The following is a 15,592-nucleotide window of genomic DNA, read 5'->3' on the forward strand; positions in this document are numbered from 1 at the left end:
ATCATCTCTCTCTTGGATATAAGGTCTACTCAACAACAGGGAAGTCACGCCTGGTACTGGTAATGTACCAACTACTTATAGCTAGTGAGGTGAGGGATCTTGACAGTAAATCTATAGCTACTATCTTACTATAATAGAAGAATACCTGTTTACATCTAAATATTTATCCTTCTATTCACAGATAAGTAAGTATAGGTCCTACCATGTGTGAAATCTTAGATTTCGGTGTAGCTCTTCCCTCCTTCCTTGTCCTCCTCTTCTTCCTCTTCTCTCTCTCCCTCCCTCCTTCCCTGCATCCCTCCCTCCCTCCCTGCATCCTTCCCTCCATCCATATTTCCCTCCTTCCCTCTCCTTTCTACCTCCCTCTTAACCCCCTCAACTCCAGTGGATCATGGGAGGAGTAGATCGTGGGAGATTTAAGGGGTCCATATGACGGTTAGTGCCATTATTTTATTAGAATTTAGAAGTACATAGGAGAAAATGCTCTGGTTATATCTGTGAATTATTTGTGCATGCATGTGTATGCATGTGTTTGTGTGTGCATGTGTGCCTGTGTGCATGTGATTTGAAGTTAACCTCTGGGCAAGCATGTGGGAAATCATCTTAATCAGGTTAACTGAAGGAAAGGCCTTCCCCTGTGGGTGGTACCATTCCCTAGGTTGGGTTGCATTAAAACAGGAAAGCTATCTGAGCATCTCCATGCCTTCTTTATTCTCTGCTCTCTGATTGGGGCTGTGGTTTGACCTACAGTTTCAAGCTCTTGCTGTTTTCACTGTATTCAGGGTGGACCATAGCCTTGAACTATGAACCAGAATAAATATTTTCTCTTTTAAGTAACATTTGCTAGAATAGTCTATCATAGCAACAGGAAAAGAAACCAATGGGATGAGAGGTTAACAGAATATAAATGGAATATAACCAGAAACCAGAAAGGGGTGAGAGTGGGGTGGCTCTTGAAGAGAAAGGGGACCACAAGAAGAGAGAAGGCAGAGGGTATGGAGAATGGGGAAGAAGAATGGGAGAGGGGAGTGGGAAGTAGCATGGAGAGCAACAACGTATATTGACATATATGTAAGAAGATGTCACAATGTAATCCATTACTTTGTAGAGCAAGTATACATTTTAAAAGCCAACAAAGTATACAGAATAAAGTGTTAAGATTTTAGAAAGGCTGTGGAATCATCTTAAGGGTTGTGCCAGAAAAGAAAAACACACTCAGAGAACTGAAAAATACAGATATAAGCAAGCAAGCAAGCAAACATACAAACAAATAAAACCGGTCAAGTTCAAGAAATCATACACATGGGACATTATAAATGCTACCTTATTTTTTTTCTCCAAGTTTTGGCAAGACACGAGTGACTGATTGCTGACTCAAGCATCATATTTTGTATAGTTTACCATTTGTGAGTTTGTACCATTACAGTTAAAAACACAGGATTAAGGAAATGGAACCTGAGGAAACTTTACTTTTACTGAACAGACTTTTCCAATACAGACATTAAGACTGTTGTAAACACAAAACAGCACACACACACACACACACACACACACACATACACACACACACACACACACACACACACACACACACACACACACACACACACACACACACACACCCCAAAACTACTTACAAAGAGACAGAGATACAGAGGCATGGACCAGTAGGCAGTAGAGATTCACAGAGAAAGCAGTGCATCACCCCATCCCACCCCCAAATCCCCGGGAGTCCAGGCTGGAGAGTCATTTGCTGTGGAAATGCAAAAGTCCTTGGGTTCTGCTGTAGCTCACAGCTTCTGAGAGTCTCTGTGGCTGCTCTCATATATTGGATTAGTCTTCTAAGTAATGCTTCACAGACACGTTTTGATCTTGAATGTTTTGGGTATCTCAGATGTGGCCAATATCCATATTCATATTCACAAGCTCAATTTCTTGGTCCCTCTAACAAATTCAAAACATTACATTTTGTTAAGACTTTGATGTCAGCCTCTTTGTTTCATGCTTTCAATAAAATACTGTATTGCTACATTTAAGAAGAATTCTTGGCAGTTATTAGCAACCAGAACATTATTAATTGTTAAATCTATTCTGAAAAATCACGTGAGAAGGAAAATGGAAAATTCCAGAACTCCACTCCCAAGTGCCTGCCCCCATGTAAACTCCTCCCAGAGCGCAGCCTGCAAGGCCAAATTCTCATCAACTTCATCAGGCCAGGCCCTGTCCAGTCCTGGTTCTGAGTGAGGTCAAAGGACATTTTGGTTTGTCCACTTCCTTCAGCTTCCTGTGCAGGAATGAACCACTTTAGTTTGCGCCAAAGAGCAGCAATTAACCAAGTAACCAACGTCTTCTTTTTAGAGTCAGAAAATCAATCGTGAGCAGGCCTCCTGTAGGCCCCATCCGCACTCCATTACCAGTCCCCTCTTCCCAGCAGAACAAACTGGCTTGTCCAGGGCTGGGAATGAGAGCTGAGTAGTGAAGCTGGGAGACCAGAGAGTAGCTGCTTTCTGCCTCCAGCAGAGGAGCGGTTCGGAGCTCAGCCCCGCGGGCTCCTCTGGCGCCCACAACTTGTTTACCCTGCGCTTGGCTGGGGTTCAGGACGCCAGCGCCCCACCCTTCAGGAAGCCCTCCCGGGAAGGCTCGCCCCGCTGCCCGGAGTGAATCGCCCCAGCTTCCCAGCGCCTCCCGCCTTCCCCTGGGCAGGACAACCGAACGCAGCCAGCAATCGCCTGTAGCTGCGGGCTTAGAGCGGGGCCGGCGGTGAGCGGGAACCCCGGGACACATGGGGGATGTGGGCTGGAGGGCGCGGGAACCGAGGCATCGGAGGAGGCGGGGCAGAACCCCAGGCTGCGGATCAGCCGCAGGTGGTTGCTGCACAACTTTCACTTTGTGGAGCGGGGCGGGATTTCGTGTGTTGGGGTCCGCTTGGTTGCCCCCGGGTCTTGATAGGGCAATGGGGTGCCTGGTGAAGGTTCTATGAGGGAGTCATTTGGCTCTGGTAACATCCACTCTCGAGGGTGCAGGCCCTTCCCGGGCGATCCTCTCCACTTGTTTCCCTCTAGCACCAGTAGCAGTTGGTCCCCTCCTTATAGCTCTGTGGGTCTCTCCTCAGGCCTTGGGCGGGTTTAGATGTCTTAGAAATTTGCAAGGTTTTGTGAGCAGGGGCTAAAAGATAGAGCCAGTTTTCTTTCCGTTATTCTACAAAGTACACTATTAGCCTTTTAGGACTTAGAATTTTATATCTTTTATTGTGTCTAAGTATATACTCTTAGGAACCGCAGTACGTTTGGGGTTTTATTTTGCATAGAGTATTTTAAGTGGAGGAAGCAAGAGTAATGGAAGTACATTATGAAGACATTATGCCATAAGGTTGATGTCCAAGATACGTGTTGGATACAGATGCTACTGCAGAAGTAAACACACACAGCCTCCACCTTCCAGCTCCTTGTTATGGGAAATAAGGAAGCAAGGCATTATTATGTTATCATTAAATTAGCCACACTGTCACATTACATGTGCCAGTGACATCACCAGAACAGAGGACACAAAGATGTCACATGATGCATAATTTAAGTACATACTGTAAATGCCAACAGGAAGCAGCTGATCCACTTGTAGGGACAATAACAAAGTTAGTAAGCGTTCCAGTGTCATCACACTTTGTAAGTCTTTTGAGGTTCAAGTACAGGCAAACTGGAAAGTACAGTGAAAACACACTTTAGTATAAAATAACAAAACTTTAGTATAAAATAACCAAAAATGGAAAATCCATTTAAACTATGGACTGTGAATGAAAATATGAATATGAAACTCCAGGAATTAAAATTATGCTACACAGGAGAGTCCAAAAAAATATATATTTTCTCAGATGAAAATATCATGTCCCTAAAATAATACATAATTAAACAGAATCCTAACTGATACATAGTTTTAAGCTGGCTGTTTAGCGAGCTATTTGAAAGACTAGCCACACTACAATTTTAAAAAATACATGGCAGGTTGTTTTATATAGAAAGGGGTATTCTAAAGGATGAACAGACAGTAGAATGCTACCAGACATTACAATAAAACTGAAGAAAGAGGTTTAAGGATAAAATAAAAGTGGGTATTTAGTAAGTATTCATTTTAAGTCAGTGGAAGGGCTCTGGTGGATAACATTTAAATTAATCATGCTTGGACCACTTGGCATTTATTTGGGTAAACTAATAATAAAATTGTTATTCTAGTTAATATAAAATCTAGTCAGGATGGCTAATTTGAATCCAGTTATATGAAACGCAAAGGATTGTGTACATGACAAATGGGAAGCATCATGCAAAACTTGGGCCCATTAAGAACATGTCCGTGAGCATAAGTGCATAAAAGTCAGATATGAACAAGGGACACTGTTGTTAGAAAACAGAAAGGTAATTTAACCACAGCTTGTACTGTGGTTTATCAGTATCACTCAAGAAAATGGTAAGCAAGATTCCTGGACACAAGGATGCTCAAAAAAGAAAGGTTATTCAATTAAAATACAATCTAACTTTTACGAGACCTGATTTTGAATATCCAATCATTTTTGCTGTTCTGACACAGCAAGAGAAATGTATGCGTATAAGCATCCAGTATAAATGTAGTTGGCAAAATGTATCATCAAGAGATAGCTGTGAATAGTTGCATTCATTATTTATCTTTTGTAATTTGTCCTGTAACAATACAGGAGGAAATAAAAAACCTCCTTCAAAAGTCTGCCTTAAAGATGCTCGTGGTAGCATCTTCTGTAATGAAGCGAGCTTTGAAACTGTTTGGAAATGGTATTAGGATTTAGTTGTTTAATTGGAGGCAGCAGGAGATAGAAGGTACATTCTCCCAAGCTTTGGGAAGGCTTGAATGTTCTAACATGGAAGTATAGCAATGTGCTAATTAAAATACACACCAGAACTACAGGCACACAACAGCATCTACACACAATCACAGTGTGCATGTATGCTGCAGCCTTTGAGACAGCTGGAATACAGAACGAATTATTGTGACTTTGGGTGTTTATGTATTCCTACATATTTCTGTGTACATGTTTATGAAGAAAATGTTCCAGTAAGAAGTGTAGTAGAGTTACAGAGAATCCAGGGCTTGTATTTATGTCTATAGTTCCTTTACAGATACAGTAGCTATCAGTTACCATAGGAAAAAATACATTATCTTTCCTGAAGAATTTCATCTTTTCATTTTCCCCTTTTAAAGATCATTTTGAGATATATTCCCGGAAAACTCCATTTTGCCCTTCATGAATATCAACGGTTATGATGTTTATTATAGAAACAAAAGTACAAAATGTTTGCACTGTCATATTCATTAACTTTGCTAAAAGAAGAAAATATAGAGTTCATATTCTTATATTTCACCACTATTGTGCTAAAGTCCACTTTAATAATACATATTCTTCTCGATTAAATACATACATATGTTCTTCTTCAAGAAGGAAAACATATATTGAGAAAAGCAAAAATTAAACCATTGAGTAAGAAATGCAAAAACTGGGAAAAAATCTTAACATAAAATTTTAATGCTCTTCGCATAAATGACAAAGAAAAAGAACCTAATAAACAGAAAATGAGCAGATGACAAATGGGACATTTCCAGCAGCGGAGATGCAAATGACTTCCAGATGAAGTGACAGCTACTCACCCTCTTCCATAACAGGACATTTGAGAAATCAAGCCACATTTTCTTTTCCTGCAAGACGGACAATAACCAACACTGTGAGAACCCACTTAGTGTCCATTTTTTGTCCAGTGTGTGAACTGATTTAAATTCTTTAGATAGCTACTTAACAATGTTTAAAATGCACAAATATTGTACCTCCTGGCTTCACTGCTGGAATTTAAAATGTTTATATGCAGAGTTATCTACATAAGTGTTTCCAAATTGTTGGTGATATCGTAAATTATGGAATAATTCAAAATTTCACTGTTAAACAACAAAGCCAGTCCATTGAATATAGTAAATTACTAAATGAGAATAGTTCTACTAAATGGTAATAGACATTTTAATAAGACTAAGCTATGGAAGGCACCACTCTGTATTAAAAGATACACACACACACACACACACACACACACACACACAGTACTACATACACAAAAAGTACACAGAAGTGTATATAGCTGTGATACAATGGTCCCATATACAGAAGAGAGAGATAGAATTCTTTTTATGTAGCTATTTAACTGCCTGAGTAAGTATTCACTTTCAGACAATGGATTCTTTAGGAATTCTCTTTAATAAGTGTATCTTTTTAAGCTTATCTAAAGTAAGCCAGAGGCCTTTTGCTTATCTAGTGAGAAGATGACACAGTCCTGACTTGGCAATTTTCCTGGTAGTGCACTAGGTTTGGTGGTGGTCTATATGAATGTTGCGAGAATATTTTTGTATAGTATGTAATAAAAGCATTTCCTTCTTGATAGCTAAAATAAAAAGAGCAAATCATCTTTTTAAACAGTCTGGACAGGTATAATGTTAATTGTCTGTGGGTTTACTGTTCACCGTGCTTCTGGCTTAATCCATCCTTTATTTTGGAATGTAGTCCCACATGCAACCCATCTTAAGGAAATAGCTGTACAGTTTCTTCCTTTGGAAGGATTCATGGCGTGACTAATATAAGGAATATTTTAGGTTATAAATGCAACAGCCTATTTTGATTTGGGTTTTGTAATGGGTTCATTCATTCATTGAAAAGAGGTTCTCTGGTTTCTTGGAGGGTGGAGTTTATGCAGAGAAGTTTTAAAAGTATACATTTTGCATATAGGTCTGATGACTTATCTGCACGACATTTTTTACTGCCCCCTTTATCTTGACAATGAAAAAAATTCCCCATCTACCCTGTCTGCATTGGATAATTTCTCAATGCCAGCCTGTGCACCAGCACCTCTTCGGTTGCAGAACTGTGGAATATGGCTAACAGGGTCCTTTAGTGACCCTTTACAGTCAGCCTCTCCACTACTAGTTCCCTGGGCAAGAAGAAACCCTTAAAACAAATCAATGCTTCACATCACAGATGCCAAGAAACTGACTTAAGATCCATGCACAGAGATACATGCACTCAACATTTATGTCTGGCAGATTTCAAGGGCTCTTTCCTTATGGATTCGCTAGGATGGAATACATTGCCAACATTTTGTTTCCAGTTGATTTTTTTAATGTTCAGATTATAATATGCCTATTATAGAAAATGTAAGGAAGAAATAATGTTGTTTTTGCCAAATTTTCTCCTTTTTATATTTTAACAAACTATATTGTAATAGTATTGATTGTACTCTAAACATTATATGTTAACGCCAAGACCATTGGTTTCTACATTTCCCTGGGTTCGTAGTTTATGACGTTCCACTGTGAGGGGCTGTCCCAGCCAGCCTGCTACTGTAGCATGTAATGTACAGTTGCTACTTGCTTGCTTCTAGTCTGCATTTATTCACAGAAAATAAAAATGCCACTTAAAGCAAAACTATTACTGAATCTCTGGACTTAAAACAGAGAAAACTTACTTAGGTTCAAGAAAGTGGCTTTAGAGGATGGTGCATTAGGATGGTCTCCTTAGTTGTTCTCTTCCCTCTCCTCTTGTCCTCTCCTGCCCCTCCCCCTCCCCCTCCCCTCCCTCCCTCTTTGTCTTGCTTATTGGTCTTCTGTGTGATCACATGTTGCACTGCGTTTTCAGCTTTCAAGAGTTCTTAGTGACTTTCCGAGAAACCGTTATACAGGTTAGAAAGGTAGAAATGCCACATTTTTTTTTTTTGCGTTTCTTCCCCGAGCTGGGGGACCTGAACCCAGGGCCTTGCGCTTCCCTAGGCAAGCGCTCTACCACTGAGCTAAATCCCCAACCCGCATTTTTATTTTTTTAATCTGCTTGCCTCATTTCTTTTTCTAACAAAACTCTCCCAGCAGGAAACTCCAGGATAACTTTGAACAGGAGGACACTCTGAACACCCTTGTGCTTTGGTCTTAGAGGAAGCAGCCTTTCTTATTTCTTGTTTTGCTAGCTATGGAATGCTTCATGGGAGTGTTGGCAGGTTAAGGAAATCCCCTCTCTTTCTAGGTCATCGAGTGTTTGGCTTTATATTTTTAACCAGAAAAAAAAAAAAAAAAAAAAAAAAAAAAAAAAAAAGGAAATTGGATCCCTTTGATGCTTTTCTGGGGTCTATTGAGATTAAATGAAATTTTGCTATATTGGTTGATTTCTATATGAAATTATATTATTGGTTATAAAAATATGCTAGTAAAAATTTTAAGATAAAGGGAAAAGGAAGTACATTCAAGTAAGTAAAATCCTATATTGTTATTGAGATAAATCCTGATTGGTCACAGTGTGCGTACAGTGACTTGGCTTGAGTTTGGTCTGTAGTATTTCGTTAGCTTCTGGGGTGAAGTTCTTAAGTAATGTTTATAGCTCTGTTTTCATAGTGTCCGAGTCTGGTTATATCAAGATCATTCTGACCCAACAAAGTTAATTAGGATACAATCACTCTTACTTCTGGGACATTTCTGAAAGCTGAGCATTCATTCTTTTTTCTTTAAAAGAAGTTTGTGGTTTATCAGAGAAGTCCTATGTTCTTAGTTTCTTCCTGTGGGACATTATGCAATACCCATTTATTGTCTTACTGTAATTCTGTTCAGGTTTTCTGCTTCTTACCAAGTCACCTTTAGTGGTAGGTCCTTCTAGGAATCCCTCTGTTATTTAGTTGATCAAAATTCTGTGTGTGTGTGTGTGTGTGCGCACGCGTGTGTGCACATGCGTGCGTGTGTGCGCGTGTGTGTTTTCTATAGTAAGTACATTATAATATGACTTTTAAAAATGAACAAAAGCAAAATTAATTATATTGGTGGGGCTCAAACCCAGGACATCGCCCATGTTGAAAATTCATTCATCATTGAGTTGCATGCTTGACTATGTTCTTCTGTTTTTCTATAACTCATCTTTTCATTTTTCTATAGTTTCTATGTATAACTGGATAATTCTCATTGATTTGCTATTAAGTTTGTAGTTTCTCTCACAGTCTCCATTTGTCTATTGATTTCATCCAGTGATGTTTAGATCTGTTATTATATTTGCTCAGTTAGAAAACACATCTACTTTTTTATATATTTCATTTCCTTGCTTGGACCTTCAGGATATTTTTAAATTTTTATTTTTTTTAGTGTTTGTATACATGACACATGTATGTGGGTGCCTGTGTCCAGAGCATACATGTGGAGGTCAGAGGACAACCTTGAGGAATTAGTTCCTTCTTTCATCTTGTGTGAGTTCTGGAAATCAAACTTAGGTCATGCTAAGTTCTTGGCCCAGTGAAGGAGCTTTGCTCTATGGCTCTCCCTTGGCCCTGGAGCATTTTTTTCAATACCTAAATTATTTGTAAGGTGAGTCAACATTACGGTCTTCCTAGCATTAACATCTTCTGATATTTTTTTCCTATGAGTTGACCTTTTTCTAGTCTTTTTTGTGCCATAATTTTGTGTTGTTTCCTACACATTTTGAGTATTATTTAGGAGAACCTGAGTCTTTGTAAACTCCATGGAGAAACTGACTGTCTCACTGTTTGGTCAGGCAGTGCAGTACTTAGTTTGAGGCCTCCCTTCTTGGCCAGCTTCTGAGAGTGTGACTTCAGTGGCAGCTTTCCTTTCTCTGCCATTCAGCTAGCTCTTGAGTGGACACAAGCCTGCACTCAGTCTCACACTTGGACACTGTTCTCTCTTGTTTGGATCTCCAGGTCTTTGTTAGGTTCTGGGAAACATTATTGGGAATTCTTTTCAGAATTTAAAAAAAGCATACATGTCCCGAAGCCACCAAGTGCCTCCCCATATGTTTCAGGCTATTCTGAGGCCAGGAGTACCAGAAACAAACTAAAAGCTTCGTGCCCTGTGTTCCTGTTCCTATACTCAAAGTGGTTAGTAACCTTTTCAGTTATGTGAGTACATATTTCAATCTTCATCACAACATTAAATTAGCTATCCAATGTCAATAGAGACTCCGCAGTCTAACAGTTGGCAACAAGAATTCCCTCACGCCTGGCATTTGACACAGGTGTGAGGTTTCCAGATAACTAACACTCTGACAACCTAATGAGCCCAACCACCCCTTCAGGTGTGATTATTTTCTGTAATAATTCATAGGACTCAGGACTCAGGGCTCTCTAAGTGAGTAAAGCTTTATTATAAGAAATGCAAATCAAGATTAGCCAAATAAAAACATATGTGGGAGGGGTTAGTGAGTTAGGCAGCTTTCTACTGAGCCTATGGAGTTGAGTTCAATGCCCAGAAAACACACTGTAGAAGAAGAAACTGACATTTGAACATTGTGTCCTGACCTCCACATATCACCATGCCTCTTGCATGACTCTCACCTACACATGTGGCTTTTGGGTAAAGCTTGGATTATTGTCCTAAACACAAAGCATCCATCCCTTTACCTAGGGAAGCTGTGAAGCTAACTTGATACTGAGAACTCTTTTTATTGGGGTTTCTGTCCATAGGCCTGACTGCTCAAACCCTGAACTATGTGGTTGAATTAAGTCTCTAGTCCCCTACCTCCCTAGAGGTCAGGCAGATAAGAACATTCAACCCCCTGAACATGTGGTGTGTCTTTTATACATGACCAATCCACATCTTGAGTCATCCCCTCTGTGTAACCTCATGTGTCATCCTAAGGGCATACCATATATAACAAGAATAACTCTGTCACTGAGACATCCCAAGAGTTTAGAGCCCAGGACAAGACCAGCCACACTGGTTTGTTGTTATCTAGCACTAAGTTACACATATAACAATGAAAGTTTAATTAGTATTACTTTCAGTGGAGGTAAAAGAAAATAATGATTTAGATAGTAGCAAGACCTAGCAGATATGAATTCTTTAAGACCTAGTAGGAATCTCTTTTTAAAGGCCTAGTAGATACCCTTTCTTTAAGGCCTGGAAGAATTTACTTTATTAGACAAGGTCTACAAATTTTCTTAGAACTATTAAAACAATAACACACTCACCTTTTTTGGGTCCTGTGACATATGAGGCTAAATGTGAACATTTGAAAAGAATCACATTTTATTTAACCTTTATACGCTCACCAAATGTAATATGACTCCCACACAAATACAGCATCGCTCATATGCCCACAGTAGGTCTTCAACTGCGAGGACTATACTAAGACACTTAGTTGAGTCTCTAATTCAAGAACATTGATGTTGAAATACAATGAGCTTGATATGGTGGCTCAGGGCTATAATCCCAGCACTTGGAAAACCTAAGCAGAAGATTCTCTGTGAGTTCAAGAACAGTCTAGGCTATACTGTGAGTTCCAAGCTGGCCTAGGCACTGAGTGAGATCTTCCATCTCTCCCTCTCCCTCCCTCCTCCCTCTCCCTCTCCCTCTCCCTCTCCCTCTCCCTCTCCCTCTCCTCTCCTCTCCCTCTCCCTCTCCCTCCCTCTCCCTCCCTCCCTCTCCCTCTCCCTCTCCCTCTCCCTCTCCTCTCCCTCTCCCTCTCCCTCTCCCTCTAAATTTATTATAGACATGCCATAAATACATTCGTAATTTCTTTGCAAATTTCATTGTGAAAAATGAATACAGTGACTGCTTATGGGCTGAGAATGCTGAATGTTTTTCACGTTATTTCAACCTCATGACCAAAAACCAAACCAAGATATATTTTGATTTTAATGTTAACATTTTTCCCACTTTCAAATTCTCCAGATAATATTTTTCCACTTCTTAATACTTTTTAAAAATAGTCATTTATTTTTTTTCTTTTCATTTTCTTATGTGTCATTTTATTTTTTACTAACTTTTATAAGGCAGAAAGCTGAATGAAAACAGCAATCTATTCTTTGATTTATCATACATGACCCTTCTTATCACAAATGTCATTATGATGTACAATGTCCTATACTGTAGGGTAATCTTGTCTCTCTTAAAAGAAAAGGAGAGAGAGAGAGAGAGAGAGAGAGAGAGAGAGAGAGAGAGAGAGAGAGAGATTTAATGTAGCCAACTTTTTTTCTCTGAAAAAACATACAGCTTGGTAAAGAAATTCTGTTAATCCAACATTTGTCACATTTGGCTGCAACTACGTAGCATGCTCCTTTGTATACTTATAATTCTATCTGTTAGAACTCCTCCCTCAGGGAGGGGAAAGTACTTGCCCAGAACCCTGGTTGGTCTGGCAGTGGTTTAGCTGGTCCATGCTGGCCGGACAAAGTACTAGAGCATATTAAACAGTATGGCTATGCATGCACAATTTATTAGTGAATCCATAGTAATGCCGATCACCTGAGGATTGTGTGAGGGCTTCACACTGTCTCCACGGAACCTTATACAGCAGTTCTTGGAGGTTGGTCCCACAGTCAGTCTTTCTCTGATGCACAGGACAACCTGAAAAAGAGCCGGGTTCTCATGCTCACCTCAGAGTCACACGATAGACCTGGCTGGGTGTGTGCTGTCAGCCGAGTGCTGACTTGCACTATTGGATGGCTGCCTGGTCTTCTTTTTGCCTCAGGTGTCTTTAAGTGAGGATTAAGATTTAAGAAGGATATCGTGGCCCAGAAGTTAATTGCATTTTCGATTCACTGAACAGACGGGAGACGTGGGTACTTTGTATAGGGCTTTCCTCAGTTAGCTGAGAGGCAGGAAGACGTCTCCATCTTTTTTGTCCTTTTTAAAAACACAGGCTTAAAAGACAGGCAAATGCCAGGGTTTTAGAATGCATATTCTAGTTTTAAAGCCTCTACCAAGAGATTCTCACCTGGCAATCAAATAAATAAAGAAACAAACAAAATAACAAAAGAAAAACCCAAAGCCCACCAAACAAAAGACCCTCCCTCCCAGAGAGCAGCACAAGTCCAGTGCTTCACTGTGAATTTCTGACCAGCTTGGGTCTTGTGACTGAACTTTCAAATCTCCGTGTGTGTGTGTGTGTGTGTGTGTGTGTGTGTGTGTGTGTGTGTGTGTGTGTGTGTGTGTGTGTTAGAATTTCTGGTTTTATGGGATGCTACATCATGTCATGATTTGCACAAGGGAAACGTAACAGCAATCTTCTGTATTCGTGTCTCAGCCTGCTTAGCTGCGCTGAGTGACAAGAACATGTCCCTCAGTTCACTGACTATTCTAGGACTAAGAACTTTTGCCTCTGGCAACTGGAAATTATTCTTCTTACACAATATGTTGGCAAGCATTAGGTATAAGAAAAGAACAGCAACATAGGTGGGTTAGAATGTGCGATGTTTAATATGTCTTCCGTTGCTGCCAGACGTCATTCGAAGTAGCAGCGGCAGCTGCCTTACAAGGAAGTAGGTCCTTGCCCCACCTGGCTTTGTGTCCTGACTGTGTCTCTCTCTCCTATGGCCCAGGCGTCTGTAGATACCCCATGTGAATCATCTGTCCCCAAATGCCAAGCCTTCAGCAGGCATACTAACCTGAGATGTGCCTCAGTTTCCAGAACTAGTTTCTAGAAATGATGAAGGCGGAAGCCAGTGTCGATGCCTCACTGTTGCTGATTGACAGAACGTCTGAAACAATGTACTAACTATTAAGGGAGGATGAAGATGACAGAATTCTTACTTGTACCAACTGGAAATTATTGTGCTTCCATGATGTTTTGGCTAGAATTGTGTTGTAAAACTTTAAAGGAAAAGAAAGAGAATCTAAGTTGATGAGAAAAGGCCCTAGTGGCTGAAAGGAGGTAGGGAGAGTTGTCATTTACAGCCTGTGAGGCGATATGAATTCACACTCTGCTTCATTTCATTAGTATTAGTTTATACCTGAGGTTTTATGGGTTTTGCTGTGAGGGAAAGGGGCTTGTTTCAGGTCATAGTTCCCTATCACAGTCCATGGTAGAGGCCATGAGGGAGTGCTGCTCACCGGCTTCATCTCTTCTTGATGAAGGGTAGCACTACTGACAGTGATCTGGATTTTCCTGCATCAATTAAGATTCACCATAAACCAATCTGGGGGAGGCTGTTTTCTCAGTTGAGGTTCTGTATTCCCACAGGGCTCTAACGTGTTTCGATCTCATCTAAAACTAGCCATTTACAGTCAGCTTATAGAACCAGAACTCCTTGACAGAAGAGAAACCCAATTAATTCTTCTTGAGAAAGGACCCTATAAGAATAATACTGAAAATCGGAATTTTTTCCCCGTTTCTTCATAGTATCTTTTAAAAGTGACTTATTTTATGATAGCTATAAAGTAAAGGAAAGAAATTAATCATACTATTCAAAAACTGCTACACACTGGCTCTGAATAGCTACTATTCTAGAAATCTCTCAACATTACTATGGCCAGCCAATCACAGTAGGAGTATATAGAAACCAACCAATCAGAAAGTATGGGCTTAAGGAATCCAACTATTCAGAGTAGAGTCTAATATAGAAACCAACCAATCAGAGTAGGGACTTATGGAAAGTAAGCAATCATGGTTTATAACGGCAACCCTTCTCCCAGTCAATCTGCGAGTATGAAAACATACTCCCTAGATTTCCCCTACTTCCACAATGCAGGAATGGTTATGTTTAGTAACTGGCAACGCATACATATAGATTCTCTGATCTGTGAGGGAAGTGATGTCAAGGTGTAATAGTGCATGGTGGATGGCTAGGCTACATCGCCAATATCACAGCAGCCAAGGCTATAGAGAAACATTCTCTATTCCTCACTTGCAATAAAGGAAGAAAGAAGAAAGAAAGAAAGAAAGAAAGTGTAAAGGAAGAAACAAAGAAACAAAAAGAGACAAAGTAGAGAGAGAGGAAGGGTAAGGGAAAGGAATGCAAGGGAAGGGAAGGAAGGGAACAAAAAACTGCAAAAGCTCAGTCTGAAGTTAGCACCTAGGCTTGGGTTATACTAAATCAAGAGCCCTACTGTGTTCCTGTCATAGTTATAGGACTTAGTTCCAACCTCAAGTACTTGAAGAATGTATTATTTTACTACATCTTCCGTCACAACATCTATTAGGCATGTACAAAAGACTGCCAAATCTCAGTGTATGTAATTATGTCCGTGTCTTGAATTAGATTCATTGATCAGTGTGTCTGTTTTCACACCAGTCCCAGGCTGGCTCTGTCCCTCTAACTCTATAGTAGAAGCTGGAATATGGGAGAGTGAGAACTCTGACAGTTTTGATATCCAGGATTGTTTTTTTCAACTATCCTGGTTGTTTTGTGTTTTCCACATGAAGTTGAAGATAGCATTTTCATGTTTGTGAAGAGTTATATTGTTATTGCTCTAGCTAAGACGTCAGGTGCTATATTGAGAAAGTATGAAGAAACTGGGCATCATTGTCTTATCCTGATTTTAGTGCAAATCCTTTGTTTTTCTCTGTCTAGGATGATATTGCTATGGGTTTGCTATAAATCACTTTTATTATGCTGAAAAATGTCCCCTGTATCCATAGTATCCAGAACTTTTATCATGAAGGGACATTGAATTTTGTCAGCGGTCTTTTTTGCATCTAATGATCATGTGTACTTTTATATTTTAGTCTGTTTATATGTTGCATTGCATTTATTGATTTGCCTATGCTGAACCACACTGCATATCTGGGGATGAAGCCAACATGGTCTCGGTGGATAATCTTTCTGATGTC

Source organism: Rattus rattus, chromosome 8 (assembly GCF_011064425.1).
Source record: "Rattus rattus isolate New Zealand chromosome 8, Rrattus_CSIRO_v1, whole genome shotgun sequence".
NCBI classification, from domain to species: domain Eukaryota; kingdom Metazoa; phylum Chordata; class Mammalia; order Rodentia; family Muridae; genus Rattus; species Rattus rattus.